At 43.0% G+C, this 5,440-nt stretch overlaps 1 pseudogene; it reads right to left on the minus strand.

Moving 5' to 3' along the window:
• Window positions 1-3,547: 3,547 nt before the first annotated feature.
• Window positions 3,548-4,741, minus strand: LOC144222326 (keratin, type I cytoskeletal 19 pseudogene; annotated as a pseudogene).
• Window positions 4,742-5,440: the final 699 nt, after the last annotated feature.

Genomic DNA, 5,440 nt, shown 5'->3' on the forward strand with positions numbered 1-5,440 from the left:
ATGGATAACTCCCAAGCCCATTACTCTGCAAATAGACTTTAGACTATTTTCTTCCTAAATGTACTGGCTCTTTATTTTATCTTTGTCCTGTCTGAGGTTCATATGTCAATATTCTGTCCACTAACATAGCTTTCTGAGGTCTGTCAGCAGTTTATCCCATTAGTTTGTCTTTTCATTAACTAGAAGAGCTTAGGTTCATTGACAAACTTAGAAATTTCATTGTGGTACATTTCCTTTTCCACATCATTTATAAAGATGTTAATAAGACCAGTCTCTGAACTAATCCCTAATACTGAATGGTTAAATAGATCACTAAAATAAAACAATTTTTGGAAAAGAATTAAACCCTACATTTGTTATTACAGTACAAAAGATTGCTTTCAATCAATGTGATTTAGAATACATGAATTAAATCAACTGGTATAGAAGTAAAACAATAAATAAGGAGACCCTTAATTGTTTATAGTGAGACCCAAAGGTAGTAGGTAGCAGGTACTTTGTTTATTCTTTAATAAAACACAAAGGGGAATTCTCCACAGGGTGAACTGGAGATTCCTCTCAGAGATTAACTTACTCATGAGCCACCACCAGTACACCAGATGTAAACACTATTATCCGTTAACACTAAGGGCCAATTGTGAACACCAAATCTGTATTTAATTTCACAAGCATACTGGAGCATGAACTAAAACATTTCAACAAGGTTGTATTTAATGCCAGAAAACAACAAAAGAAAAACATACCAAAAAATTTTAATATAGAGAATCTGGACCATAAATAAGGATTTTTTTTTTTCTGGAGCTTAAGTTGCTCATTTCATCCAGATTGACTGGCTTCCAAGAGGTTCTCTTTATCACCTACCACTCAATGACCCAAACTTTCCAAATCAGTTTCCTCCCTGGAGACAGCCCTCTTTCCCTGTCAACAGCACCATTTAAGAGGAAATATACTTTGTGACCTACAAAGCCATGCCTTTACTCTTGTGAAGTAAGTCACAGCAGGATAGTCATCATCTTGAAATCAAACGACAAACCCAACTTTTGTACCAGAGATACACAATCACAAGGCTAAAGGAAGAGCAGTTTTCTTATAAGGACCAATTTAATTAACTATCAATTGATGTTACTTAACAATCAATATCAACACACAATTATTACTCAAGTAATATACATTCTTAACTCAAAGTCAGTGAAACATAAAGGAAGTCTGGACTAGGTCCTTAGAGAGCAAGATAAATAGATATAGACAAAGATTCAGATGTATCTGCTCTGGAATTTGGAAGGGCTTAAAGCATGGTAACTTTAATATATGAAAAAGCAAACAATTGTTTAGCCATACCAGCTCAACAATTAAGGTACTTATTGATGGGATGAATGGAGTGAATAGTTGCTCTCTGTCAGATATTTTCTGAATAACACTAGAAGCAGCTGCTTATACGGCCCTGTGCCACATCTCCTCAGTCCATCTGGGGTTTCAGCTGTAGCTGTGGTAGATAGATCTGGAGCAAGCTGCAAGTATCCCCACCCTCCTCAAGTCCCTGCTGTATCACTCCACCTTTCTTTATTCTGCTTTCCCAGAGGCAGGCCAGAAGTTGGGGAGAGTTAATTCTCCCAAGGGTGACCTTCATCAATTCAGGAGGAAATTTCACTAGACAAATGACCTGGTGTAGAGGGATAATTCTAAGTGCATTCTATATGGTTCCTTAGAGGACCCCCAGAAGAACTGAGCTCCAGGTACACACAGCAGAAACCAACTCAATAAGACATGCTTTATAGACTCTTCTTCTCTGCCTCACTCTCCTAACCTCCAACCACAACTCCCTCCCCACTCCCAGCCAAATAAACTAGCAGCATCCAAAGTGCTTCTGTCAGCCTCAGCTTTCAGGGAACTCATATTAGCACAGTGTCTGTAAATCAGACTTACCAAGATATTTGTCATTGAATAGTCCATTTTAATACTTGAAAAAGGTCAGTTTGTCATATTAATAGTCAGCAAAGTTAACCACAGGAACATGAATGTCATTAACAAATAAAAGAAAAAAAAACTTTTGTCCATTAAGAATGATATTGTGAGGAGTGTCTGGGTGGCTCAGTTGGTTAAGTGTCTAACTCTTAATTTCGGCTCACGTCTTGGTCTCAGTTTGTGAGTTCAATCCCTACATCGGGGTCGGCACTGAGATCCTCTCTCTCCTTCTCTTTCTACCTCTCCTTCTCTCGATCCCTCTCTCTCTCTCTCTCTCTCGATAAACAAATACACTTGAAAAAGAAAGAAAAAAAAGAATGATTTTGTGAGGGGGCACCTTGGTGGTTCAGCCAGTTAAGTATCCAACTCTTGATTTCCGTTCAGGTCATTATCTCACAGATTTGGAAGATAGAGCCCCGCATCCAGCTCCGTGCTTAGGATTCTCTCTCTCCCTCTCTGTCTGCCCATCCCTAGCTCATGCGCATGTGCGCTCTCTCTCTCTTTCAAACAATAAAAAAATTAATTAATTAAAAAATGATTTTGGGAGGAAGTAAAATCATAGAAGAATGATGAAAAGTATGTCACAATCCCACCAAAGTTCTGGGGGAAAAAATACAAACTAACTGTAGATGTGAGATTTGTGGACAAGGAGCTACAGTCACGAGGAAGTTACATAACACTACAATCACTGATATTTGTATGTACATACAAAAAGGGAAAGTCTGTGAGGAAATTTCAAACTGCTTCTGTGATTTAAAGTTCGGACAATGTTTGGTTAGGAATAATAGAGAACACCCCTCTTTTCATAATAATTTGGACTAATTAAGAGAAAAACAAAGAGGAATCAAACAGATAGAAATCAAAATATCACCTTTTTTATTTAGACTGTCTCACAGCCCAGGAGCTTTCCTCATACTCATTCAGTCACAGGAAACAACTTAACCACTGCAAGTGCCTCGAGGGGAAAGCTCTCCCACCATAAAACTTAAGGCAGGAGAAGTCAAACTGCAAGGGTGTTTTCTCTGTACAGCTAGATCCCAAGAAAAATGAGCGTCAAGAGGAATAAACCATGCTTGTCTAGTTTTTCCTTCTAAACTCAACTACTAAATAAGTTCCTCTTTCTTCTCTAAGGGAGGAGTAAGGGCATGGGCAGAGGCCATGAATGTCTCACGAATTAAATACAAGCATATCCCTTTTATTGTTCTTTGCTTTATTGGACTTCACAGAAACTGAACGTTTGTGACAACCCTGCATTGAGTAAGTCTACTGGCACCATTTTTCCAACAGCATTTGCTCACTTCATGTCTCTGTGTCACAATTTGTGTCACAATTCTATGTCAAATACTCACAATATTTCAAACTTTTTTCATTATTATTATATTTGTTATTGTGATCTATGCTCAGTGATTATGGCTCACTGAAAAATAAGATAATGGTCACCATTTTTTAGCAATAAAGTTGGTGTGCCTTTCTGAGCCATAAAACATTATTGGCTGGTCAAGGGAAGAACCAGGAATAGGGTTCCTTCCCTCCCATGACCCTACCCAGGGAAGCCCCTTTGCAGAAGAGTAGTAGGCTGCTGGACTCAGAGAGCCTTAGGGGTGGGCAGGTTATCAAAGTGGGTGTCCTGGCTTTCCAGCAGGCTGCGGTAGGTGGCGATCTGTTCCTCCAGCCCTGACTTGATGTCCATGAGCTGCTGGTACTCCCGGTTCTACCAGTCAGTGTCTGCCTGCACATCACTCAGCTAGACTTCAATACTGCTGATCAGAGCCTGGGTCTGGGCCAGCTATGCTCCAAAGCAGGGCTCTGTTTCTGCCAGCATGCCCTCCAGGGCAGCTTTCATGCTTAGCTGAGACTGCAGCTCTGTCTCCAGAGCCTAGAGGGTGTGCCACAGATCAGTGACCTCTGCCTTGCCTATCTGTAGCCGTTCTGTGTGGCCGGCCACCTCCTGATTCAGCTTCTGGGTCTGACTGGTGAACCAGGCTTCAGCATCCTTTCAGTTCTTCTCAGCCATGACCTCATATTGGCTTCTTATGTCACTTAGGGTCTTGGCAAGGTCCATGTCCAGAGCAGAATCCACCTCCACCCTAACATGGCCATCCATGTGGTCCCTCAGGGCGCTGACTTCCTCCTTGTGGTTCTTCTTCGCGTAAGCCAGCTTCTCCTTCAAGCCTTCAATCTGCATCTCCAGGTCAGTCTTGGCTAGAGTCAGCTCTGCTCATACCCTGCACAGGCTGTTCATGTCAGCCTCGGTGCGGTGCTCATGGACTGGTCTGCTCTGTCTCTAACTGGGTTCGGAAGTCATCCATAGCCAAAAAGGCACTGTAAGTCTGCAGGACAATTTTAAGAGTTCTCAGTGGTGGCACCTGTCCCGCAGGTCCTCAATGGTCTTGAGGTAGTAGCTGTAGTGGCGGGCAGCTCAGGCACCTGCCTCTGGTACCAGTGGTGGATCTTCACCTCCAGATCACCACTGGCTTTCTCCAGGGCACACACCTTGTCCAGGCAGGAGGCCAGGAGACTGTTGAGCTTGTGCCTGCTGAGCTTCTTGTTGCCTACCAGCAGCCCGTGAGACCTGGCCAGGCAGCAGCAGAGCTGTCACCGAAGCCCCGGAGGATGAGCACACGAAGCTGGTGGAGGACACTGACACATGCTGTGGCTGTCCGAGCCCCTGGGGATGCTGGGCATGCAGAAAGCACCTCCTGCCCCAAGCGCAGGGAGCCACCACCCAGGCCCCGAAGGTTCAGGTGGTAGGCAACTGGCAATAGCTGAAGGAAGTCATGGTGAAGGAGGAGGTGGAGGGCAACACTGGTTGGAGAAGAAACGGTTGGCAGGAGGAGTCAGCAATAAAGTATTTTTTAATTAAGACAGGTATGCTGGGCTTTTTAGACTATACTGGCTGATATCAAATAGGGAAAATAAGTCTGGAATTCAGGGCACTCATGGATGCACTTCTTAGTGTCTACATGCCCGATGGTAACCACAAATAGGAAAAATGGAAAATTACAGCAACCACAGCCACACAGAGGTATAGTAACTAGGAGCTCGGACTCCGCACAGATGAAGGTTTGGAATATTTGAGTGAGCAATCTAGATGAGCAAAGCGCTGTCCATAGGTAAGAAGAATCTACAATGTGTAATATAAGAGGAAAATAGATAAATTTAAGTTATAACCACACATTAAATACAGAAATGAGGTCTGTAGTTTATTCCATTAGCCCTTTTATGTCAACTTGGGGTTTAATTGGGGTTTTTAGTATTATTTTGGCTTTTTGAAGCTGTGACCACAGCGACAAATTTGAGGAATCAATGGCAGAACACAGTAAACTCATCATGGGTTATGCGTGTATCCAGAGGGGCCAGGAGTGGTGCCCAGCCACACCTGATAATGCCAGCCTGAATTCTAGCTGCGGCATCTCACCTCTTTCCATGATGGCTTTCTCGGGCCGTTGAAGCCTGTTGTGCCTCCGCACACAGTAAA

Source organism: Crocuta crocuta, unplaced genomic scaffold (genome assembly GCF_008692635.1).
Source record: "Crocuta crocuta isolate KB4526 unplaced genomic scaffold, BGI_CrCroc_1.0 scaffold674, whole genome shotgun sequence".
Taxonomy (NCBI): Eukaryota; Metazoa; Chordata; class Mammalia; order Carnivora; family Hyaenidae; genus Crocuta; species Crocuta crocuta.